The 27990-nt window shown below is 43.4% G+C and overlaps 1 long non-coding RNA gene across 1 annotated transcript; it reads right to left on the reverse strand.

Annotated features, from left to right (window-relative positions):
- Positions 1–98: 98 nt before the first annotated feature.
- Positions 99–27990, reverse strand: LOC135555147 (uncharacterized). The gene is made up of 3 exons (XR_010457844.1): positions 27645–27990; positions 5433–5492; positions 99–4807 (listed from the first exon to the last, which is right to left on the reverse strand). It is a non-coding gene; the product is annotated as an uncharacterized LOC135555147 (long non-coding RNA).

The raw sequence follows: 27990 nt of genomic DNA on the forward strand, positions 1-27990 counted from the left end.
ACAGCTCAACGTCCACGTCTCCACACTCACTCACGGACGGCCTTCTAATGGATCGGCCACACTATTCTGACAGACAAATGAAGGCCCTTTAGAACGGAGACAAAACTATATAGTATATTTTAATTATAATACAATACTGATAATAAAATATAATACCGTACAGTGTATTCTATGTGGAAAAAGTTGATCTGTTGTTCATGGTTTAAATTACTTCTGTTTTTTTTATCACAACCTGTGATGGAAGTTCAACTTCCAAATCCAAATTCAAATTCAACTTCCACTTTTATCTTGAAAGTGGGAGAGAAAGTGTTGGGATCTTTTTGTTGATAGGAGACATTATTAAATGGAATTACATTATTATTACATGTTTGAACTTTATTGTGAACATTTGAATGACTTGTATATGACTATTGAATAAAAGGTTGTTACATTGTTGACTGTTTGTGTTTTTTATACAAGCATTAGATTTGGAAACGAATTCAAAATGAATTGTGCTAAAACCTTCCCCGTAGCTTGTCACATTAATGCTTAACATTGCACATAACATTGACAATTATTTGTGCAAATCTTTCAACTCGTGCATCTTCAGGTAATTTGTAAGTCGCTCTGGATAAGAGCGTCTGCTAAATGACTTAAATGTAAATGTAAATGTATAAAAGTAGTCTGTCCTATGAAACAATGTGTTACATTGTACATTCTTATTTAATCTTGAATAGTGAAAATGTCCCTATCAAAAATATTCCCCAACAAAAGCAGTAAACCAAGATTCTAAATGCTGTCTATACTGCTAAGTTGGGCTATACTGTACTGTCCCATTCTTTGTCAATGCTTCAGGAATGTTGTGGTAATATCTCTTTAAGAGCACACTGAGCCTACAGCCATGAGCACTTTAGCTCTCTCTCGCTCTCTCTCTCTCTCTCTCTCTCTCTCTCTCTCTCGCTTTCTCTCTTTTGTTGCTCCTCTCATTTCCACTCTCAAACTTCATTTTCAGCCTTAGCAAGGGTTTCAGCCACGCTGGCTGGAACTTGGGCACTTTCTCTGGCAGCCAAACTTCCCAGCATGCATTGCGCAGGCCTGGCTTTGTCCCTGTCTTAACTGTTAAAGGCCCAATGCAGCCGTTTTTATCTGAATATCAAATTATTTCTGGTTAACAATGAAGTACTTTACTGTTATTTTTCCCAATTAAAATTGTAAAAAAAAATATTTAAAAAATGCTTCTGTGCAAAGAGCTATTTCTCAAGCAGGAATTTTGCTAGGTACTGTCTGGCAGTGGTCTGAGTGAAGGCCTAATTGGACGAGCCTAATGAGAGGGTTATGTAACCTAAAAAAAATAGCTTTTATTGGCAGAGAGGATGATTGAAACTCTTAACTTATACTGCCTGTTGATGTCGCCAGGCAGGCCAAAACTCCATCCCACCAAAACAGGCTGAAATTTCAAGTGATCTTTTTAAACAGCTCTTACACTAAAACGGCATTATTCATAATTTTCACAATTTTACAGAATTATTCCAACCTCATAGTGTGGAAATATATATAAAACATAGGGAAATGTCGTTTTTGAGTGCACTGGCCTTTAAGTTGCTCGACTCGACTCAGCACGTGACAGACCCTTTCTCTTCACCCTCTAATACAGATAGTTCTACAGTACATACTAGACAGACACGCAGGAAGCACACAAAATATTAACTGACACACATATACAAAGGCAAATAAATGCACATGGTTTGGATCTCTATTTAAGGAAATAAGGACTGAAAAGTGAAAGTAGGCCTATAATACTATAGTTGACAATGAAGTATACATTTGAACCCTTTACACTCATGGGAATTGGCCTATATGGATAGGGCTACATTAAAATGTTTAGTACAGAAGAAATACGAAAAACACATGTATAAGCATGGTAGCAATTGAAAGGGAATAGTTTGGAGATTATTGGAACATTTTTCGACCAAAAGCGATAGTTCACTTGACACAAGACTGAATCCAAATATTACACTGTTGACTTTATGGTCATTTTATGTTTACCATATTTTTTGCTGCATTTGTTGATATGAAATCTGAAAATGCTCTGGATACATTCAGTAACATGATAAAAATATTCCTTGGAAATGTGGGGTAGGTGCAACATTAGACAAACTAATGACAAGGATTTGAGTGAGAGGACAAACTGATGTCTCCAAGTAGCCACACACCTCTCCAAAGTGTGCACAGTTCTTAAGTCATTTCAATGCAATTTTATGACTCAAAGAGAGTCTTCGACTATCTCTCCTAGCTGTGCCGTTGAGGAACTAGAGCAAGAACACGTAGTTGTTTTGTTGGAACACAACCCTGCATCAACGTCATCACACCATTACTGTCGTTGTTTACGCAATCTAAAATCACAATCTGGATCATTTGGAAGCTTGTGCTATTGCTAACATGACTAGCTAAGTTGTAAAATACGTTATTACAGTGTTAGACTTTCACAATGCAAAATCAGGGAAACAGATCATAAATGTTGAGGCGCACAGAAAGGATTCATCAGTGCATTCAGGTGCATGTGCCGTGGCGTATTTTCTTCACAATAGACAAACAGGCTCACTCTGTTCAGAATAACCCAGGGTATGATGCCATGTCATCTTGTAACTGTACATCAAACATAGTGATCATGAACGTTGACACTGTATATGACATCATTTGTTTTATATGGAAACATGAGGTACACATTTGGACTCATGGGTGTGTGGTTTGCTTGTAAGACATCAAAGCGGTATTAATTATAATCCTTAACGTCTCATCTTTCAGAACACATAGAGTCGTCTTAATTTACAGTATTTCCCTCATTCAGACAACAAAAGATGTGCAAATTTTGCCTAATTAGCGGAAAGGATGGGGGCGTCTTCTTGTTTTGCGAGGTGCTCAAGTTCAGAATGTTCGTCGGACGCTCGTCGGATGTGGCAGACGGATTACCAGGACGTGTACTCCGAGCATGCACTGACCAACTGGCAAGTGAAAGGCTGGTCATGGCTCACATCAGCAAAATTATCCCAGAACCTCTAGACCCACTCCAATTTGCATACCGGCCTAACATATCCACAGATGATGCCAACTCTATTTTACTCCACACTGCCCTTTCCCACCTGGACAAAAGGAACACCTATATGAGAATGCTATTCATTGACTACAGCTCAGCGTTCAACACTATAGTGCCCTCAAAGCTCATCACTAAGCTAAGGACCCTGGGACTAAACACCTCCCTCAGTCCCCTTCTGTACTCACTGTTCACTCATGGCTGCACGGCCAACCACGACTCCAACACCATCATTAAGTTTGCAGATGACACAACAGTGGTAGGTCTGATCACTGACAATGACAAGACAGCCACCTGACCATGTGGTGCAAGGACAACAACCTCTCCCTCAATGTGATCAAGACAAAGGAGATGATTGTGGATTACAGGAAAAGGAGGACTGAGCACGCCCCCATTCTCATCAACGGGGCTCTAGTGAAGCAGGTTGAAAGCTTCATGTTCCTTGGCATCCACATCACCAACAAACTAACATGGTCCAAGCACACCAAGACAGTCATGAAGAGGGCACGACAAAACCTATTCCCCCTCAGGAGACTGAAAATATTTGACATGGGTCCTCAAATCCTCAAAATGTTCTACAGCTGCACCATCGAGGGCATCCTGGTGGGTTGCATCACTGCTTGATATGGCAACTGCTCGGCCTCCGATCGCAAGGCGCTACAGAGGGTAGTGCGTACGGCCCAGTACATCACTGGGGCCAAGCTTCCTGACATCCAGGACCTCTATATCAGGCGGTGTCAGAGGAAGGCCCTAAAAATTGTCAAAGACTCCAGCCACCCCAGTCAGACTGTTCTCTCTACTACCACATGGCAAGCGATACCAGAGCACCAAGTCTAAGTCCAAGAGGCTTCTAAACAGCTTCTACCCCCAAGCCATAAGACTCCTGAACATCTAGTCAAATGACTACCCAGACTATTTGCATTACCCCCCCCTCTCTTACACTGCTGATACTCTCTGTTATTATCTATGCATAGTCACTTTAATAACTCTAACTACATGTACATATTACCTCAATTGCCTCGACTAACCGGTGCCCCCGCACATTGACTCTGTACCGGTACCCCCTGTATATAGCCTCGCTATTGTTATTTACTGCTGCTCTTTAATTATTTGTTACTTTTATTTCTTATTCTTATTTTTTTAACTGCATTGTTGGTTAAGGGCTTGTATGTAAGCATTTCACTGTAAGGTCTACACCTGTTGTATTCGGCGCATGTGACAAATAAAAATGTATTTGATTTGTCAGTCAAAACCCATACAGCAATGTGAAGCGCACAGCAATAGCTTCGACGTCATGTATAGCATGTTACTGTACAGCCACTACGTTCCAATTTAGGCATTTAACAGTGCCCAAAGCTGCCATTTTCCACCTGTATAAAGACACGTGTGAAGGGCTATACCAGTAACTTCCAACATGTAAAAAGGAAAGGCATAGCAAACCATGCCACTTCATGTTAATTATGTTTCATTGTGATGTCACGGGCAAGAAGTGATTGGTTTGCATGACACACAAAGAAATAAATCATTTTTGATCCTACAGTGTGTACTGTCCCTGGAGAGCCACTTGCTGTTCCAATCCTGCCCACAGGATCTTGATTAGAAGTGGATGTTACATCTCCATCCAATGCCGTTCCTGGCAAGAACTGAGACAGTGCAGTCTGCTTGCCTCTCTGCCGGCTTCGCTTGCCTCTCTGTCTGCATGCAGCATCTGGTGGACACCTGCATCAGTGCAAGTCACTGGAGAGAATAAGAGAGAGAGAGAGAGGCCTCTTCAAATTTACTAAATCACCATAATCTGTCCTAGAGAATTCAAACTGCAGAGCATTCTAGCCAATTTTCCAGACTTTGAAAATGAAGCAAGAAGAAACAGTAGTGTACAGTCACCAAAGTAAAATAAATGTTAACGACAATCAGTAGTCAGAATTTGTCACAAGAATATCCACAAGGCATGGCAACCTTGCTCCAGTCCATACAACAATAAACATTAGGCAGTCCAGGTCCATGCATAAGTGCCAAATAAATCTCTGTCTATTGGACCTGGGGTGGCAATAGTTTCTATCCTTGTTACAAAAAATCGGCTCATGTGAAACTGTGAGGTCTGATATGTGGATATGAGGCAGAGCCAAGCTATGGTCTCTGGTTTGGCCAACTCAGTCATTCAGAGGGAGAACTGGTTCTAGTGCCATCTGATGGTTTCAGGCAAACACACACATTTAATTAAACAATGATACATTGCTGGCATGGCCTGTTCTGCCTACAGAATGGGGGTAAATTCACCCCTTTCAACAGGTGAAACCATTGTTTGTTTATGAAAGCAGGATGAGGAAGACTGAGAATGTTCTAATTTGCATAATTCGCTCACCTGCATTTCTTCAAGTCTATTTAATCAGTTCTCTCTTCATCCTGGTCACTCTATGTAACACTGGGGACAAAATATATATCATTAACTATGGTATCTAAGTCACAGCACAAAGCCCTTTGAACAACAAAGTCAGTGCTAACAATCCATCGGATGAAATACAACATCAGAAAAAGTGACAAGATATTTTCCCTTCACAACAAAGCCCAATGCTTCATACTGTGGGTCAGTTCGTTAGGCCATAGCAAACCAAAGAAGAGCTTTCAAATTGTATCAGTCACCCAGTGCTCACTGTTTACAGAGCTTTTCGAGTTTAGATCGGTCTCTCCTGGCCCGTGAAGCAGCAGGGTGGTTGTTTTACTGCCGTGAGGGTGCAATGCTGATTGTTAACGCAGGCAAAGTGATCCCTGGAGTCAGGCCCCTGAACCTGCTCCATTCTTGTAACCATGTCGGCAGACAGGTAGTGTCTGGGTCACAGGGTCAACATGGCTAGGCTGCAGCGGTCTGCATAGACATTTACTGGGGAACCGGCTTTTCATTCAACAACAGAGCTTGATGTTCAAAAGGATTTAGTAACGTCAACCTCTGCTTAATCAGGTTAGCTCAGGGGAGAACAACTGCCCCTCTCTCACTGAAGCCACGGACGTTCAAGGCTGACCGTGGTATTGCTGAGATTGTTAGCAGAAAACAGGATCCCTCATTATAGTGAATAAAACAATTGTGATCTTCGTGGTCAATCTTTGTCTTATCTGGAGGTAATAGATAATATGATACAAAGCAAATAAGTTTATATCCTCTTTGCATGCAAAACAAAGTCTTCTTCACTGTGCTAGACTGACCCGGCGTGGTCTGTCTGTCTGTCTGTCTGTCTGTCTGTCTGTCTGTCTGTCATTCTGTCTGTCTGTCTGTCTGTCTGTCTGTCTGTCTGTCTGTCTGTCTGTGTCTGTCTGTCTGCCTGCCCCCAGAGAGACAGACATACGCCCATGATCCTCTCTCCCTTCGCCTTGCCAGCATTCTGTCTTTAGTTGCTGTGAGACAGGCCGACTCAAGCCAAGGCCTCCACAATTCATTACTATAGGAACAAAAGCCAAAGCAGTAGACAAAGCCGTCCAGACCAACCCAAAGCAGCTCCCACTTAACACACACATCACACTTCACAGTGGTCTCTCTGACAGACATACATACAAACGGCCAATTCAAGGCCTTATTTCTGTCCTTTTAAAAATAAATATGCTCAATAATAATAACTCTGCCCTAATTTCTAAACCCTCTAAAAGGCTTCCTATGGATATTTCTTTATCTCTTGCGGTTCGAAGTCACCACCTTTACAGGACAGTAAAATAAGATGTTTTCAAGATCAATTACTTCAGAAATTAAACTGTGCAATTTTTTTTGACAATTTCATTCATAATCCAGTCTGTCTCCTACGTGACATTACTTTGAAACAACTCACAAATGTAATAGCGCCTAAGACTGAACAGCTATAATCTACCATTGTGCAACAAAATCACCTATCTCGCTGGCTTCCAGCCTCCTCACACTGGTTCTGTCTGGCCAAATGTCATAAAAAAACTTCTCTTTTCCCTGAACCAATCAGTTCTGAATCTGCATACATTTCTGTCCAAAGGAAGAGAGGTGAGCCAATGAACAGCCTCCCTCTTCCTATTCCTCCTCGTCTCCAGACCTGCTCACGCACATGCCAATCGCCTTGTAAGAAATGCCAGTAGAGAGGCAATCAGCCATTGTAATTAGGCTGCTTGCCATCCCTGAGCTGTCATAATTCAGACTGGGCTGGAAGCTGGGAGCCTTGGAGGCTAGGAGGCTGAAAGGCTGATAGGCTGGAAGCTAGGAGGCTGGAAGCTCGGAGGCTGGAAGGCTGGAGGCTGGGAGGCTGGAAGCTGAGAGGCTATGAGCTGGGAGGCTAGGAGATGGGAGACTAGGAGCTGAGAGACTGGAAACTTGGAGGTTGGGAGGCTGGAAGCAGACCCAGCTGTTGCTGACTGGGCCCACCACTGACTCATCCAAACCCCAACACAGGCCATTCCCTCTCTCCCCTCTCTCTCCTTCCCTCCCTCTTCCCTCTGTCTCTTCTCCTCTCTCAGAGGGGGAGACAGCAGCATTGTTTGTGTGGTGGGAGAAGGGGCTGACTGCAAAATTAAACTCTCCCTCCCTGTCCCTCCTTCTCCCTCTCTCTACCCACCCCTTCCCATACTGCTCCCTGTCTCTCTACCTCCGTCTTTCCCTCTCCCGTTCTCTCCACCTTCCTCTCTCCCATATCGCTCCCTGTCTCTCTCCCCCTCTCTCTCCCCTCCCTGTCTCTCTACCTCCCTGTCTCTCTACCCCTCTCTCTCCCCTCCCTGTCTCTCTACCTCCTTGTCCCTCTACCCCTCTCTCTCCCCTCCCTGTCTCTCTACCTCTCAGTCCCTCTACCCCTCTCTCTCCCCTCCCTGTCTCTCTACCTCCCTGTCCCTCTACCCCTCTCTCTCCCCTCCCTGTCTCTCTACCTCTCAGTCCCTCTACCCCTCTCTCTCCCCTCCCTGTCTCTCTACCTCCCAGTCCCTCTACCCCTCTCTCTCCCCTCCCTGTCTCTCTACCTCCCTGTCCCTCCTTCTCCCTGTCTCTCACCCCCCCCATTCCGCTCCCTGTCTCGCTACTTCCTCTATCCCATATTGCTCCCTGTCTCTCTACCTCCCTGTCCCTCTACCTCCCTCTCTCACCCTACCTGTGGTATAAAGTAACTAAGTAAAAATACTTTGAAGTACTACTTAAGTCGTTTTTGGGGGTATCTATACTTTACTATTGATATGTTTGTCAACATTTACATAACTACATTCCTAAAGAAAATAATGTACTTTTTACTCCATACACTTTCCCTGACACCCAAAAGTGCTCGTTACATTTTGAATGCTTAGCAGGACAGAAAAGGGTCCAATTCACACACTTATAAAGAGAACATCCCTGGTCATCCCTGCTGCCTCTGATCTGGCGGACTCACTAAACACAAATGTTTTGTTTGTAAATTATGTGTTGGAGTATGCCCCTGGCTATCCGTAAATAAAAAATTAAATAAAAATTAAATGGCGCTGTCTGGTTTGCTTAATATAAGGAATTTTAAATTATTTATATTTTACATTTAACTTTTGATACTTTATATTTTATATATAAAATATATTTTAGAAATTACATTTACTTTTGATACTTAAGAATATTTAAAACCAAATACTTTTAGACTTTTACTCAAGCAGTATTTTACTGGGTGATTTTCACTTTTACTTGAGTAATTTTCTATTAAGGTATCTTTTCTTTTACTCAAGTATGACAATTGTGTACTTTCTCAGCACTTTTCCCCCCCGTACCACTCCCTGTCTGTCTAGGTCCCTGTCTCTCTACCCCCCCACGCCCCGCTCCCTGTCTGTCTAGCTCCCTGTCTCTCTACCCCCCCACGCCCCGCTCCCTGTCTCTCTACCTCCCTGTCTCTCTACCCCCCCACGTCCCGCTCCCTGTCTCTCTACCTCCCTGTCTCTCTACCCCCACGTCCCGCTCCCTGTCTCTCTACCTCCCTGTCTCTCTACCCCCCACGTCCCGCTCCCTGTCTCTCTACCTCCCTGTCTCTCTACCCCCCCACGCCCCGCTCCCTGTCTGTCTAGCTCCCTGTCTCTCTACCCCCCCACGCCCCGCTCCCTGTCTCTCTACCTCCCTGTCTCTCTACCCCCCCCGCCCCGCTCCCTGTCTCTCTACCTCCCTGTCTCTCTACCCCCCACGCCCCGCTCCCTGTCTCTCTACCTCCCTGTCTCTCTACCCCCCCCACGCCCCGCTCCCTGTCTCTCTACCTCCCTGTCTCTCTACCCCCCCACGCCCCGCTCCCTGTCTCTCTACCTCCCTGTCTCTCTACCCCCCCGCCCCGCTCCCTGTCTCTCTACCTCCCTGTCTCTCTATCCCCCCACGCCCCGCTCCCTGTCTCTCTACCTCCCTGTCTCTCTATCCCCCCACGCCCCGCTCCCTGTCTCTCTACCTCCCTGTCTCTCTATCCCCCCACACCCCGCTCCCTGTCTCTCTACCTCCCTGTCTCTCTACCCCCCACGCCCCGCTCCCTGTCTCTCTACCTCCCTGTCTCTCTACCCCCCCCCACGCCCCGCTCCCTGTCTCTCTACCTCCCTGTCTCTCTACCCCCCCATGCCCCGCTCCCTGTCTCTCTACCTCCCTGTCTCTCTATCCCCCCACGCCCCGCTCCCTGTCTCTCTACCTCCCTGTCTCTCTATCCCCCCACGCCCCGCTCCCTGTCTCTCTACCTCCCTGTCTCTCTATCCCCCCACACCCCGCTCCCTGTCTCTCTACCTCCCTGTCTCTCTACCCCCCCATGCCCCGCTCCCATATCGCTCCTTTCTCACACTTTCCTTTTTTCCCCACTGCACTGTAGACATTTGTTTCCCAAACTGCTTGACTGATGAGCAACCGATGGCCTCAAGATTCTTTCTGAATTCAAAGGCAAAGTCTTAAATTGTGGAAATTCAGAACCTAAACCTGCACCACGTATTAAACATGTAAAGTCCATTGACCAACATCTAAATCCTTTAAAAAAGGGTTTTCTTTAAACTGCCTCTAAAACTCAGGAATTCTCCCTGTGCTCTGGATGGATGCAGACTCAAAGAACTAGCTCAGTTTACCTTGGAATTCAGAGCTAAACAGGAAGCTATGGCAGCATTCTACTGAGATGTATTTTATTTGTTTACAGGGCGTGGTTGACTTAGGAACTGGCTTTGCCAGCTGTATCTTTAAAGGACCTGAAGTTTTCTTGGGCAGTAAAACAAATAACTGTGAGTTCAGCCAAAATAGACAATAAAGCAGAATGGAGAAACTCGGGCAATTCAGTGCAGAGGCTCATTTTTCCAAAATGATTCACATTGGAAAGAAACGCATTTCCCTGTCCTCAGATGAGCTTAGTGTGTTCTCTCTCCCCCTCTCTCTATATTTCAATTCAATTCAATGTGGCTTTATTGGCATGGGAAACATTTGTTTACATTGCCAAAGCAAGTGAAATAAACATCAAACAAAAGTGAGAAGAAACAGAAACAACATAAAAACTTTTATAAATTAACAGTAAACATTGCACTGCACTAACAAAGGTTTACAAAAGATAAAGATATTTATATTATCAGCTATGTACAGTGTTTTAGCAATGTGCAAATAGTTGTAGTATGAATAGTAGGGGAAGATAAATAAACAGATACATATTGGTAGTATTTACAATGTTGTTTGTGCTCAAATGTTTGCCATTTTCTCATGGCAACTGGCCACAAATGTTGCTGCTGTGATTGCACATTGCAATATTTCGCCTAAAAGATAGAATTTATAAATCTTGTGGGTCAGTGTGATCTGTGGGAAATACTGTATGTGTCTCTAATGTGGTCATACATTTGGCAGGAGGTTAGGAAATGCAGCTCAGTTTCCACCTCATTTTGTGGGCAGTGTGCACATAGCCTGTCTTCTCTTGAGAGCCAGATCTGCCTACTGCAGCCTCTCTCAATAGCAAGGCTATTCTCACTGAGTCTGTACATAGTCAATTATTTTCTTAATTTTGGGTCAGTCACAGTACTCTGTCACAGTACTCTGTCTGTTTTTATGTTCTATTTTTTTGGTTCCCAGCAAACCGGGACCATTCCCGGAACATTAGCTAAGATTCCAATTCAGTTCTTGTTAGGATTTAAAATGTGTGTTGAATGAAATATCATTGAAATGTTCTCCTAACATTCACTAAAATGTTGCGCACAATATCGGTAACAACCACCACAGAATGTTCCCCAAAGGTTCTCCTTAGGATTCCAGGTAATGCAATAACACAATGTACCAGTAATGCTTTCCCAGCAAACCAAAATGACTTCTGTGAAAGCTCTCAAAACTTTCACAGAAGTGCAAATGTTCTCATAACACAAAAACTGTCCAGTCATGCTGATTACTATACAATATTTGTATAAAGCATTCACCTGATGTTGCAAGAACGTTCCCAGAACACATTTTGGCTGTTCTTCAAAGGTTCACAGAATATTTCATTAGGTTGTGGGAACTGTCTGGTTGGAACATTGTGGGGACATCACAGAAGATATGTCCCCAAAACACTGCCCAGTTCTGCAATTTATACAATTTACCTGATGTTACAAGAACGTTCCCAGAACATTTAGCTAGACTAACTAGACTATCTTACCTGTATACATCATGGTTGGACACTTCTCCCTGTCACGGATGCCATGGTTGCCCTTAGTTTGAAGATGTAATCCAGAGACAGCTGGAAACTGGTGCAGTGGTCTAAGGCACTACATCTCAGAGCAAGAAGTGTCACTACAGTTTCTGGTTCAAATCAAGGCTGTATCATCGGGTGGTGCACAATTGGCCCAGTGCTGGGGTAGGCCTTCATTGACAAAAACAAATTGTTCAATACTGATGTGCCAAGTTAAATAAGCATTTTAAAAAGTGTTTTCACCATCTCCTTTGCTAACATACTCTAATTCTACTCATTTCAAAACTCGGTCCTCCAGTAAGTGGAGAGCAACACTTATGCAGTTCTACTAAGCAATATATTTTTTTAAAGCCACGTTAGACAGGATTACCTACACATAATAACCAGCTCAAATAGACATAAGCGTGCTGTACAGCAGACCAATCCGAACTCATCTCTCAGCATGTCCAGCCCACTCATTATCTAAGCCAATCATGGCTAGTGGGAAGGTTGCTGACTTTTCTGTGGCTAAATCAACTAGGCTCGTAATTTAACAATTTTATTCGTATTTACAGATGGCATACACGTTTGTTATTAAGGCACATGAAAGTTCACATGTTCCAGAAGGCGTTTCTGCAAAAAACGCATAACAAAATAATGAATAAATAAAAGATTACATTCAAATGGCTCTCATGTGAAGTAGTGACTTGCAACATACGCCTAGTTTCCTGAAACAGGACAGATTTGTAGGAGATTCAATATAAGGAGATTGAGAAAATGCTGGCGTTTGATTGATAACATGCAGACGAAGTCAAAAAGAGAACACACAGAAGGTTGTTATAAAACACCTGTCTCTGGATTCCATCTTCAAACTAAGGGAAACCATGGCATCTGTGACAGAGAGGGAGAAGCATCCATCCATGTTCATGGGTAAGATAGTCTAGCTAGCTAAATTTGATATTACATGTTTCTAATTCTGTTAGTTAAAGTGTACTGTTAGCTAGCTAGCTAACATTAGTTGGCTGGCTCGCTAGCTAACATTACGTGTATGATCTGTGTAGTGATATTATTCGTATCTCAGAGCCATTTGCATTGCTAGTTATAGTTTAATGTTAGCTAGCCAACATTGAACCTGGTTGGTTAGCTACCTGCAGATTCATGCAGGGTAGTAACATTATGAGTTGGGATGATGGTTCATTGTTTAGCTGGCTAGCTAGCTACATGTCTAAACAAAAGACTCCACTATGCAAGTAACCACTTCAATAGAATGTTTATGATGTCACTGCGACAACTGTCAATAGACGTAGCTGGTAAATCTACTCTGATTTCAGAGCACTCTCATCTTGAGTGTGTCAGTGTGAAGAATAACTGACAAATTCACAAACGCTCAACACCTGACCTCTGTGTCAGTAAACTTTGGCAAAAAGGAGTAATTAAATTGTTGCCAGCAGCACAATTGCAGTCACCAACACTCTGGATAACATAAAAACAGCCTACCCAGCTCTGCTAGGGCAAGTAACATGGTCAGAGTGAGCTGTTCTCTCATTTGTGTCTGGAAGTAGCTAGCAAGCTAGCCAACGTTAGCCAGTTAGCTTGGGTGTTTGACTGCTGTTATTAGGTCAGAACGCTCGGATCAACCCTACTCCTCAGCAAGAGTGTCCAGTGTGGCTCTGAACGCTCCGAGAGCGAAACGCTCTGAATTTACGAATAGACAATCTGACAATGCTCTGAATTTATTGAGAGAGGTTACAAGATGATCAATTTTCAGAAGCAGAAGTACCTAAAAATTGTCAAAGACCCCAGCCACCACAGTCATAGACTGTTCTCTCTACTACCGCATGGCAAGCAGAGTGCCAAGTCTAGACAGTCATGAAGAGGGCACGACAAAACCTATTCCTCCTCAGGAGACTGAAAAGATTGGACATGGGTCCTCAAATCCTCAAAATGTTCTACAGCTGCACCATCGAGGGCATCCTGGTGGGTTGCATCACTGCTTGATATGGCAACTGCTCAGCCTCCGATCGCAAGGCGCTACAGAGGGTAGTGCGTACAGCCCAGTACATCACTGGGGCCAAGCTTCCTGACATCCAGGACCTCTATATCAGGCGGTGTCAGAGGAGGGCCCTAAAAATTGTCAAAGACTCCAGCCACCCTAGTCATAGATTGTTCTCTCTGCTACCGCATGGCAAGCGGTACCGGAGCACCAAGTCTAGGTCCAAGAAGCTTCTAAACAGCTTCTACTCCCAAGCCATAAGACTCCTAAACAGGTAATAAAACAGGACTATTTGCATTGTGTGCCCCCCACCCCTCTTTTTACGTTGCTGCTACTCTGTGTTTATCATATATGCATAGTCACATTAACTATACATTCATGTACATACTACCTCAATTGGGCCGACCAACCAGTGCTCCCGCACATTGGCTAACCGGGCTATTTGCATTGTGTCCCGCCACCCACCACCCGCCAACCCCTCTTTTACACTACTGCTACTCTCTATTCATCATATATATATAGTCACTTTAACCATATCTACATGTACATACTACCTCAATCAATAACCGGTGTGTTTATGCAGCCTACGTTTATAGCCCCGCTGTTGTATATAGCCTGTCTTTTTACTGTTGTTTTATTTCTTTACTTACCTATTGTTCATCTAATACCTTTTTTGCACTATTGGTTAGATCCTGTAAGAAAGCATTTCAATGTAAGGTCTACACCTGTTGTATTCGGCGCCCGTGACAAATAAACTTTGATTTGATTTGAATTACTTTCCGGCTGTTCCTCAACTGTAGTGTATAATATACTGTTTTCTAGCTATGAGTCTCTACTTTTATCCAATGTAAAAAATAGAATATCAAATGTTGCCACCAATCAAGCTGGGTGAATTTGACAACTGTATTGTAGGCCATTATAAGGTGATATAGACACAGCATTTTGATTGCATATTATGTAATTCATGGACATTTGATCACATAAACACAATTTATGTTGACTATCTGGGGTTTGAACCTGCTATGTTTGATTCCCAAGCTTGGTTGTTTATCCTCTGTGCCACCATCTACATATTATTTATTCAGTATATAGTCTTAACAGTGTGGTCAACCAGGAATTCCATGCTTACTTTTTAGAATTCTCAGACATAACTATATCCCTATATCCCAGGAATATACTGGTAACTGTTTTCACCACCACTTCACCCATCCTCTTTATATGCTGAACTACTGGGATCATATTTATAGTCTCCAAAACTATGACTGCTGATCTAGACTAACTTTTGCTTTTCAGCTCATGCAAAATAAGTCGAGGGGACCATGTCAAGCGTCTCTAAATAGGAATTATGTTGGGTGCGTTCAAAAAAAAGTTGAATATTACATTTTTATGTTCCAATTCTATTAATATGTTGTGCACTTGTAACATTGTATTTGAAAAAAAAATGTTAGGAAAGAAATCTGCAAAATATGGATATTTAGCCTCAGTATAGGCTATAAATGAATCATCTTTGTTTATGTGACTTAAACTTTGATAGATAATGCAACGCAAACATCTCAACCAGCCGGTTGAGTTGCCCAATTAAAGTAAATAAATGTTATATTGGAATTTGTACAGACTTTTAAAATCATCAAACAAATGATATACATATATGAATTTACATTGTCTTCTTCATTGAAATATAATGGAAGATAGGCCTACTTCAATGAGGACTGATATCAAATATTAATAAAATATGACACAATTGCGTGTCAAAATATGAATATTCAAATGCGTGTAAATGAATGCATTTACAGTTTATATGGTACGAATATTCCAACACAAAAAAAAATATTTCTCTCTAATTTGGTGCACAAATTTGTTTACGTCCCTGTTAGTGAGCATTTCTCCTTTACCAGGATAATCCATCCACCTGACAGCTGTGGCATATCAAATCCCAAATCAAATCAAATTTTATTTGTCACATACACATGGTTAGCTGATGTTAATGCGAATGTAGCGAAATGCTTGTGCTTCTAGTTCCGACAATGCAGTAATAACCAATGAGTAATCTAGCTAACAATTCCAAACTACTACCTTATACACACAAGTGTAAAGGGATAAAGAATATGTACATAAAGATATATGAATGAGTGATGGTACAGAGCGGCATAGGCAAGATGCAGTAGATGGTATCGAGTATAGTATATACATATGAGATGAGTATGTAAACAAAGTGGCATAGTTTAAAGTGGCATAGTTTAAAGTGGCTAGTGATACATGTATTACATAAAGATGCAGTAGATGATATAGAGTACAGTATATACGTATACATATGAGATAAATAATGTAGGGTATGTAAACATTATATTAAGTAGCATTGTTTAAAGTGGCTAGTGATATATTTTACATCAATTCCCATTATTAAAGTGGCTGGAGTTGAGTCAGTGTGTTGGCAGCAGCCACTCAATGTTAGTGGTGGCTGTTTAACAATCTGATGGCCTTGAGATAGAAGCTGTTTTTCAGTCTCTTGGTCCCAGCTTTGATGCACTGGTACTGACCTCGCCTTCTGGATAATTTTTTATTTTTTTATTTTACCTTTATTTTACTAGGCAAGTCAGTTAAGAACAAATTCTTATTTTCAATGATGGCCTAGGAACAGTGGGTTAACTGCCTGTTCAGGGGCAGAATGACAGATTTTGTACCTTGTCAGCTCTGGGATTTGAGCTTGCAACCTTTCAGTTACTAGTCCAATGCTCTAACCACTAGGCTACACTGCCGCCCCAAATAGTGGGGTGAACGGGCAGTGACTCGGGTGGTTGTTGTCCTTGATGATCTTTTATGGCCTTCCTGTGACATCGGGTGGTGTAGGTGTCCTGGAGGGCAGGTAGTTTGCCCCCGGTGATGCGTTGTGCAGACCTCACTCCCCTCTGGAGAGCCTTACGGTTGTGGGCGGAGCAGTTGCCGTACCAGGCGGTGATACATCCCGACAGGATGCTCTCGATTGTGCATCTGTAGAAGTTTGTAAGTGCTTTTGGTGACAAGCCAAATTTCTTCAGCCTCCTGAGGTTGAAGAGGCGCTGCTGCGCCTTCTTCACTATGCTGTCTGTGTGGGTGGACCAATTCAGTTTGTCTGTGATGTGTATGCCGAGGAACTTAAAACTTATTACCCTCTACACTACTGTCCCATCGATGTGGATAGGGGGGTGTTCCCTCTGCTGTTTCCTGAAGTCCACAATCATCTCCTTAGTTTAGTTGACGTTGAGTGTGAGGTTATTGTCCTGACACCACACTCTGAGGGCCCTCACCTCATCCCTGTAGGCCGTCTCGTCGTTGTTGGTAATCAAGCCTACCACTGTTGTGTCGTCCGCAAACTTGATGATTGAGTTGTACAACAGTACAACTGGCAACCCTGTCAGCGTGCATATGCACCCGGCCCACCACAGGACTTGCTAAAGCGCCTCAAGCGCTGCGATGCCTTAGACTGCTGCGCCACTCAGGAGTCCCATAGGTTTTATTCTTTAACCAGAAATCCAGTCAGAAACGTAGAATTTAAACTAACTGTAAAATAGTAACAGTGTGTTAACATTGACTGTTGAACTTCTAAAAAATGCAGCCATTATAATTCCAACTGAGACACTTGATATGGTCCCGCCTGTTATATTTGTCATGATTTGACAATGAAAAGTGATCCCAGATCAGCACTGATAGTGTTGGATACCTTGTAAATATGGGCCCAGAAGTATGCAGCATAATGTATAAAGAAGATGGGTGAAGTGCAGTGGAGGCTGGTGGGAGGAGCTGTAGCAGGACGGGCTTATTGTAAAGGCTGGAATGGAATAAATGGAACAGTATCAAACAAATGGAAATCACATTTTTAACTCTGCTCCATTCATTCCATTCCAGCCATTACAATGAACCTGTCATCTGATAGCTCCTCCAACCCGCCTCCACTGGTGAAGTGAAGATGAATAATGTCGAAGACAGCATGGCATTCCTGATCGATCGTACTGCCATGGCTATATACTGAAGAAAATAAATGTGAGTGAGCTTCCCTGGTGGTACAGAGGAAATAAAACCTAGCTTGAGCAGCTAAACATTGCAGGTTCAAATCACACATTTGCAGATTGTGAACATTTGAGATGTCTGTATGATTAAATGCTGTTCAAATGTCCTATGAGTTAAATTAAAAGGCTGTGTGTCTATATCACCTTGTGGTTGGCTGACAATACAGTCCTCATATGTGAATTGCCATTAAATCTGGAGAGGGACATATCCCAATCTGCTTTCTTCAGCTTTAAGGAGCTACGAATGATGTGTTAATATTAAGTCCCAAAATGAACGTTCTTGAAATGTTCTGAGGACCGTCAAGGTAAAATGCATATTGCGTTAACATCAATGAACTGTTATGTTAAACAAAACAAATATGCTGTGAATATCATAAAAACAAACTTATTTGGAAATTGTGCAACATTGGAATATTCTGTGCAACATATCACAAAAAATATTCTTACAACATCCCAGACAACTCCCACAACTTACTTAAATGTGCTGGGAACCTTTAAAGAACTTGGACCAGCTGTTCTGTCAACATTCTTACAACATTATAAGAATGTCCTATGCAACCTAACTTAAACATTTACGAACATCATCACAACTGAGAATATTATGTGTTTTGGGAACTTATCTCTTGTAATCTCAGCACAACTGGACAGTTTTAATGTTTTGGGAACATTTATTTGGTGATGTCCCCACAATGTTCCCATTAAAGAACAGACTAAATGTGTTCAGCTGATGTTACAAAAAACATTCCCAGAATGTTTTTTCCACCCTAAAAGAAGCATTGTAGGATCATCTGCACAACTGGACAGTTTTTATGTTTTGGGAACATATCTTTTGTGATGTCCACACAATTTTCCCACCAGACTGATCCCACAACCTAATGAAACATTCTGGGAACTTTTAAAGAACAGAGAAAATGTGTTCTGGGAACGGTCTTGTGACAAATTGTAGAATCAACCTCATAACTAGACAGTTTGTGTGTTTTGGGAACGTACAGAGGCTTTGGAAAGTATTCAGACCCCTTGACTTTTTCCACATTTTGCTACGTTACAGCCTTATTCTAAAACGGATTCAATAAAAAATAATACCTCAACAATCTACACATAATACCCCATAATGACAAAGTAACAACAGGTTTTGAGAAATCTTTGCTAATAAAAAACAGAAATACCTTATTTACATATGTATTCAGACCCTTTACTATTAGACTCAAAATCGAGCTCAGGTATATCCTGTTTTCACTGATCATCCTTGAGATGTTTCTACAACTTGGAGTCTGTGGTAAATTCAATTGATTGGACATTATTTGGAAAGGCACGCAACTGTCTATATAAGGACCCACAATTAACAGTGAATGTCAGAAAAAAATAAGCCATTAATGAGGTCGAAGGAATTGTCCGCAGAGCTCCGAGACAGGATTAAGTTAAGTCGAGGCACAGATCTCGAAAAGGGTACCAAAAAATGTCTGCAGCATTGAAGGTCCCCAAGAACACAGTGGCCTCCATCATTCTTAAATGGAAGAAGTTTGAAACCACCAAGACTCTTCCTAGAGCTGGCCGCCCAGCCAAACTGAGCAATCGGGGGAGGAGGGCCTTGGTCAGGGAGGTGACCAAGAACCCGATGGTCACTCTGACAGAGCTATAAAGTTGTTCTGTAGAGATGAGAGAACCTTCCAGAAGGACAACCATCTCTGCATCTCTCCAACAATCAGGCCTTTATGGTAGAGTGGCAAGGTGGAAGCCACTCCTCAGTAAAAGGCACATGACAGCTTGGAGTTTGCCAAAAGGCACCTAAAGAGTTTCAGACCATGAAAAACAACATACTCTGGTCTGATGAAGCCAAGATTGAACTCGTTGGCCTGAATGCCAAGAGTCACGTCTGGAGGAAACCTGGCACCATCCCAATGCTGAAGCATGGTGGTGGCAGCATCATGCTGTGGGCATGTTTTCAGCGGCAGGTACTGGGAGACTAGTCACGATCGAGGCAAAGATGAACGGACAACAGAGAGATCCGTGATGAAACTATGCTCCAGAGTGCTCAGGACCTCAGACTGGGGCAAACATTCACCTTCCAACAGGAAAATGATCCCAAGCACACAGCCAAGACAATGCAGGAGTGACTCCGGGACAAGTCTCTGAATGTCCTTGAGTGACCCAGCCAGAGCCCGGACTTGAACCCAATCAATCATCTCTGGAGAGACCGGAAAAAATCTGTGCAGCAACACTCTCCAGCTTGAGAGGATCTGCAGAGAAGAATGTGAGAAACTCCCCAAATACAGGTGTGCCAAGATTGTAGTGAAAATGGGATATTTCTTCTTTTTTATATATATACATTTGCAAAAAAATCTAAAAAACATTTTTTTCTGTGTCATTATGGGGTATTGTGTGTAGATTGTTGAAGGAAAAAATCCATTCCGAAGACACTGTATCTTTTGTAATGTCCCCACAATGTTCTCACCAGACGGTTCCCACAATCTAATGAAACATTCGGTGAAGCTTTTTTATGTGTTCTAGGAACATTCTTGTAATACCAGGCGAATGCTTTATACAAATATTGTATATTCAACCACGAAACTGGACAGTTTTTGTGTTATGAGAACATTTACCGTGACCTAACGAATGTTACTTGTGGTGTTGATGTTCGTAGCCCCCACACTGACCATCGATCCGTCCATGGATTTGGGCTGGACGCGGAGTCCGGACTGGGCACCGGCACAGAGGAGGGCTCCGGCCATGGAGCTGGGTTGGCCACCATGCCTGGACTGGGCACCGGCGCAGAGGAAGGCTCCGGCCTTGGAGCGGGACTGGACACTGTGCCTGGACTGGGCACCGGCGCAGAGGAGGGCTCCGGCCATGGAGCTGGGTTGGCCACCATGCCTGGACTGGGCACCGGCGCAGAGGAAGGCTCCGGCCATGGAGCGGGACTGGACACTGTGCCTGGACTGGGCACCGGCGCAGAGGAGGGCTCCGGCCATGGAGCTGGGTTGGCCACCATGCCTGGACTGGGCACCGGCGCAGAGGAAGGCTCCGGCCTTGGAGCGGGACTGGACGCCGTGCCTGGACTGGGCACCGGCGCAGAGGAAGGCTTCTGCCATGGAGCGGGACTGGACACAGTGCCTGGACTGGGCACTGGCGCAGAGGAAGGCTTCGGCCTTGGAGCTGGGTTGGCCGCTGTGTCTGGACTGGGCACCGGCGCAGAGGAAGGCTCCGGCCTTGGAGCGGGACTGGACACCGTGCCTGGACTGGGCACCGGCGCAGAGGAAGGCTCCAGCCTTGGAGGGGGACTGGACACCCTGCCTGGACTGGGCACCAGTGCAGAGGAAGGCTCCGGCCTTGGAGCGGGACTGGACGCCGTGCCTGGACTGGGCACCAGTGCAGAGGAAGGCTCCGGCCTAGGAGTGGGACTGAGCTGGCAAAGGACGTACCGGACTGGGGAAGCGCACTGGAGGCCAGATGCGTGGAGCCGGCACAGACTTCACCAGACTGCATACAGGCTCTTCAGGTCAAATGTTGAGCAGAACACACCTGCACAACCTCTCTCTCCTCTCTCTCTCTCCCCCCCCCAACTTCTCCATCTGCTCCCTGATGGTCTCTGGCTCTTCAGGGCGAGTGCGAGGAGCTGGCCCCGGACTGATGACCCGCTCTTCAGCACGCCTGCGCTGCAGCATACTCCTCGCTAACGCTTCTCTCCGGTATCCCTCATTGCACTTCTCCATCGACTCCCATTCGGGCAATGGCACTCTCCACTGCTCAGCCGGCCACCCCTCGTGCCCCCCCCGAAAAAAATCTTGGGGCTTCTGTGGCCGCGGCCCCCGGCGTCGTTGCTGTCCTTCCTGAGTCCTCTGCGACTCCCGCCAAGGAAGGGTCTCGCATCCACTCATGATCTCCTCCCATGTCCAAAACTCCTTTACCTCTTGAACACGCTACTTGGTCCTCTTTTGGTGGGATATTCTGTCACGGTTGTTGTAACGGACGGACCACATCTTTATTACGGTGAAACTTCAAACCAAAAACAATAAACCAACAATGAAAACCGTGACATCAGCGGTGCAACAATAACAAACACAAACACAATATACCACAAAGCAGGTGGGAGAAAGGGCTTCCTAAATATGATCCCCAATTAGAGGCAACGATTACCAGCTGCCTCTAATTTGGAACCATACAATCCACCAACATAGAAATAGATTGACTAGAACACGCCCCTAGTCACACTCTGACCTAAACACCACTCTGACTTAAACACCTGAGGAAAGATATATGGGTATTTACTGCCAATTTTAACTGCACAATTGTTGTTTGTGTACATTGATTTTATAATGTAATATGTTGTTCCCCAACACCCAGTAGCATTGCATTGTGATAATTGCGTTGTTTGCTCTATAACCTGTTAGTTCATAAGCCTAAGGGTAGGGTAGCCTAGTGGTTAAGAGTGGTGGACTAGTAACCGGAAGGTTACAAGTTCAAACCCCTGAGCTGACAAGGTACAAATCTGTCATTCTGCCCCTGAACAGGCAGTTAACCCACTGTTCCTAGGCCTTCATTGAAAATAAGAATTTGTTCTTAACTGACTAGCCTAATTAAATAAAGAAAAAAAAAATAAGGCCGAGACAATAAGAAGACACAGTGGCAGAATACATTCAACCACACCTTTGTTTTGTTACAAAACCATAGAGCAATCTCTGAAGTCCACAAAGCATATTGCGTGTAACAAACAAGTTACCTTGACCTACAGCATGGTCCAGCAAGTTAATGTTTCCGACATTTTCGGAGTACTAAACAACTATTGATTTAGAACCACAAAGAAAACAGGAGCTTCCTCCACTATTCCAGCACCATTTTAACTTCAACATCATCAAATCACCTCTGCTTAGTCTAATATAGTGATAACTAAAAGATGCCAGAAACAATTTAGTCCAATTAACATATTCTGAATACGATGTGGCTTTCCATGGTTCTGATTTCTGTGTATGTGTGTGTGTGCTTGTGTGCGTTTGTACAAGTAGAAAATACATATTGACCCAACCTACTGGTAGAGAAATGCCAAAGCCATCCTCCTCTCTCTCATGTTGATGAAATGGCCTGTGAATCTGTCACACAGTACACACTTTTAGTTTTTATTGTCCTAGGCTACTTGGCTAAAATGCTTGCTCGCTAGACTAATTTCCTTTCATGGGTAACTATGAGCCAGATAACATTAGCCTACTACATCTAGCTACATATTGAACTTCCATCCATTCAGGCTGGGTCACAATGTATGAATTTATGGTTGGATCAGAATCCCCGTTATAATCATCAGCTAGTAAAGAGAATTAAGTAAAACCACAAGTCCAAATCCCTAGCTAACTTGCCACAGTAGGACAACGACACAACAAGATGCAACAATTACATTTTTTTTTGTCAATGACGTTCTTCTTTTGATGTGATTAGTGTGAGGCCAAATCCAAAATGGCTTCCCTTTACACTTTTTTTGGGGTGCGCCAGGACCATTCACAGAGCTCACTCAGTTTAGCTCAACGCTGATTGGCTATTATTTTATGTTTTTTTTATCAAGCGAGGCCAAATGCTCGCTGGCTTTCCTTGAATTCAATGCTACGGGCAGCAACAATGTCATACATTTTGTGACCAGAGAGCATTAGATAGTTGGGCTACACATACAGAGAGCATGTTTCGCTTGCCTGGATGCTTTCTCAGGTGAGATACACTACATGGCTAAAAGCATGTGCTCGTTGAACATCTCATAGAAAAATCTTGGGCATTATTATAGAGTTGGTCCCACCTTTTCTACCATAACAGCCTCCACTATTCTGCGAAGGCTTTCCACTAGATGTTGGAACATTGCTGCTGGGACTTGCTTCCATTCAGCCATAAGAGCATTAGTGAGCTTGGGGACTGATGTTGGGTGATTAGGCCTGGCTCGCAGTCGGCATTACAATTCCTCCCAAAGGTTTTCGATGGGGTTGAGGTCAGGGCCAGTCAAGTTCTTCCGTACCAATCTTGACAGAGCATTTCTGTATGGACCTCGCTTTGTGCAAGGGTGCATTGTAATGCTGAAATAGGAAAGGCCTTCCCCAAACTGTTGTCACAAAGTTGGATGCACAGAATCGTCTAGAATGTCATTGTATGCTGTGGCATTAAGATTTCCCTTCACTGGAACTAAGGGGCCTAGACAGAACCATGAAAAACAGCCCCAGACCATTATTCCACATCCACCAAACTTTACAGTTGGTACTATGCATTCGTGCAGGTAGCGTTCTCCTAGCATCCGCCAAACCCAGATGTGTCCGTCGAACTGTCAGACGGTGAAGTGTGATTCATCACTACAGAGAATGTGTTTCCACTGCTCCAGAGTCCAATGATGTCGAGCTTTACACCACTCCAGCCGACACTTGTCAATGGTGAACTTAGGCTTGTGTGCGGCTGCTCGGCCATGGAAACCAATTTCATGAAGCTCCAGACGAACAGTTCTTGTGCTGACGTTGCTTCCAGAGGCAGTTTGGAACTCGGTAGTGATTGTTGCAACCGAGGACAGACAAATTTTACACCTGTCAGCAACAGGTGTGGATGAAATAGCCGAATCCACTAATTTAAAGAGGTGTCCGTATACTTTTGGCCATGTAGTGTACATTCAGCCTCTTGCGAATTGAAGGAAAACTACAAAACACAGAGAGCTGAAAGATAAATTATATTATATGTTATTTTCTTTTTTCTTGGTACATTTTTGGGGGAAGCCTGGCTTTCCTTGACATCCATGAATACACGTCACTGCCAACACTGTTTTCCATCAATTTGTATAGTAGACCCTCATGCCAAATTGAGTCAAAAGCTTTTTTTTAGTCAAAGAAGCATGAGAAGACTTTGCTTTTGTTTTGTTTGTTTTTCAATAAGGGTGTACAGGGTGTATACATGGTCTGTCGCATGGTATTTTGGTAAGAAGCCAAATGACGATGATACTGCAGCTGGATTTTTACGAGATTGCTGTTGCCGCAGATTCCACTGTAATTATTGGGGTCAAATTTGTCTACAATTTTGTGGATTGGAGTACCAGACCATGGTTCAAAATATTGGGGAAGATGCCAGCGCTGAGTATAATGTTGAAGAGTTTAAGAATAGTCTATTTGAATTTGCGGTCTGTATATTTTATCATTTAATTTAGTATACAGTACCATCCGCACCACAGTCCTTTTTGGGTTGGAGGGTTTGCATTTTGTCCTGTAGCTCATCCATCTCACTGCCGGCCCCTACAAGGAAACGATGAGGAGGCAAACACACACACACACACACACACACACACACACACACACACACACACACACACACACACACACACACACACACACACACACACACACACACACACACACACACACACACACACACACACACACACACACACACACACACACACACAGGAAAGCCTATACTGCAGATTCTTTGCTTGCTGCAGAATTAGGTCACACACATAAAGCCCTGAAACACAGACACTCATTTACTACTTTGTAAAGTCATTTTCAAAGTCATAGGAAAAACCACCAGGATAAACCAGAAAGAAAAACACACAGAGTAAAAACCATGCCAACGTAACACTAATCGACATATATAAGTGTTCAGTACTGTCGGTACAGTAACTAGTTATACTGTATGTGCTGAGCATTGACTTTCCACATATATTCTACTTGAGCATTACACAACACCGAGACAGATGACTTTAGGAAAGGACAGCGGGCTGCACAGAGGTTGTGCCCCACCAGTCAGCTAAAGTCAACAGTCTAAGTCTGGTCTATGTGCTTGTCTGACAATGTTCCCTGACACTATTCACCTGCTTGGTCGTCGCTCTGTATGTCTGTTTTTCTTCCTGCGGCCCACACAAAACACAGAACATGACATAATACAGAACATCACTAGACACGAACAGCTCAAGGACTGAACTACACAAATGTAATATAAGTTTTCCTGTCTGCCAGTCTGCCTGCCTACCTGTGTCTGTTTGTCTGTCTGTCTCTCTGCCAGCCTGCCTTCCTGTGTCTGTCTGTCTCTCTGCCAGCCTGCCTACCTCTGTCTGTCTGTCTGTCTGTCTCTCTGCCAGCCTGCCTACCTGTGTCTGTCTGTCTCTCTGCCAGCCTGCCTACCTGTGTCTATCTGTCTGTCTCTCTGCCAGCCTGCCTGTCTGTCCCTGCTCTCCACTGAAGAGGTTGAATGTAAATTACTGGAAATAATATTATATGGCTATGAAAGTTAAAAGCCAAAGTAGAAATAATACACATATCAATATTTCACACCAAGTTATTAACATCAGTTAGCCATCAACTCAAATACATTCAGTGACTGCTAATTGTTTGACAACATGTGTCTTGACTGGGAGTTTCCCGCCTCAGTTGATAGGTGAGTTTAATGCTCATGAAAGAATAATCTTTGTCATTATATGAAGAGTCCAACTTTTTATGCAACAGATTCCCCTCACCCATTCCTCTGTTGCCACAGTATTAAAGGTCATGTCAAATGTTAATTGAAAATGTGAGTCTGCCAGAGCTTTTCCCAAGGTAAATGAGGATTATGAGAGGGGTGGGTGCACAATGTAAAAATAGACAGTTAGAACAGATTATATTTCCCTTTGCAATGCAATTTGTGTGTTTTAATATTGCTATTGAAATAAATATGTCTTGGCAGCCAGCAATATAATCAGGACAGAAATCCCAATGTGGCCTCCCTTCCTTTCCCACCCTGGCCACGGCCTTCTAGGACAGAGGTGTCAGGGGAGAACAGGCAATCCATACACAGCGGAAGTTTATTGATGTGTGTTAAGGCTTTCTTAGAAAGAGGTCCATCTGTGTGTTTCAGGAAACTGACAGCTTGCCATATAGCTTAAGATTATTAAACATCTACCAATGCAATCTTGGCCATATGTAACATGTTAATGTGACACGTTTCCTTCTCATCTTTAGTTTGTCAAAGGTACACCAAGGCCGGACAACCACATTTGGGGCCCGAGGAACCGATCTCCATGGGCCCCCTCAACACCCCAATATTTAAATAATGTTTTTTAGGAAATTATTTCAACACATTTTGCCATGAGGCTGAGAGACAAATCTGCTGTCTTATAGCTCATCTCATGTTTCTCTTATTGCACTTGTAAAGCAAATGTCCTGCTATTCTACACATTTTGCCATTGCTTATCAAATCAAAATCAATTTTTTTTGGTCGAGTAGACATACTTAGCAGATGTTATCGCATGTGACATGTTCAAATGCTTATTATGACTTGTTCATATGCTATCTGGGGGGGGGGGCGACCTATAGGGGTCTCTCAACCCAAAGTATTTTTTTATGATACTTTTCTGGGGGGTTGTGGGCTCCCTGGACGTTGGGGGTCGCGGGGCATGTGCCCTGTTTGCCCATACGGTAATTTGGTATAGGGGTACACCATGTATACCTACCTGTACACTGTATATCAAACTTGTATAGTGTACTTCAATCAGAGGAATGGTCGAAGTGAAGTTGCAGGTCCTTCTAACAATATATTTAATCACATGCTTCATACAATGAAATACTAAGTAAATTAAAAACATGCATCATTTAACTAGCCTTGTACAGAATCTAAATGCACATCTCACACTTTTTAAACGTGACATTTGCACAGAGCATAGTTAGCCAACCTCAGCATATTGTGTTTGGTTACAAAGAATATCCTATACACCATAAACTACCATCACTTCAACAAGAGGCCATTGCCATTCTCATAATGCAATATATTATAATAGCCTACATTATTTAAATGAGGAGAGAAGGTTATTCCACCACCATCATATATAAGCCTTTGGTTCAGCACTAAATATCTACATATTGCAACACTGTATTTCAAATCCATCTACATAAAAAAAATGTAGGCCGAAAAATGTTATGCTATTTAAATACCAAACATGCAAAAGTATATATCAATGTCCAATGACAGGTTAAATAAAAAATAAAATTACTTACAATTTGTCCGTTGTTGATTTCAGGTCTCCCATACGTAAAAGGACGTCATTTTACTTTGTTGGACTTGTAGCGCATGTAGAACACCGTAGAGAAGCGAAAGAAGTCTTGTGTTACAGCCTCGTATTGCCCTGTCATTGCTTCGCCGCGTTTGACACAATGTGTTCTGCACGTAACCAAAGTGACTGACACCCACTAACGACGACCGACGATATGGAACATGTTAAAAGGACGGGGGTTTAATCCCGGGGAAAGCTTCTCATCTTTGCTATTCCGATTCCGCTTTGTTTGCACGGTCAAGCGGAGTGGACTCGGTGTAATAGCCCACGAGCAGTGAATCGAGCACGGG

Source organism: Oncorhynchus masou, chromosome 15, assembly GCF_036934945.1.
Source record: "Oncorhynchus masou masou isolate Uvic2021 chromosome 15, UVic_Omas_1.1, whole genome shotgun sequence".
Classification (NCBI taxonomy): Eukaryota; Metazoa; Chordata; class Actinopteri; order Salmoniformes; family Salmonidae; genus Oncorhynchus; species Oncorhynchus masou.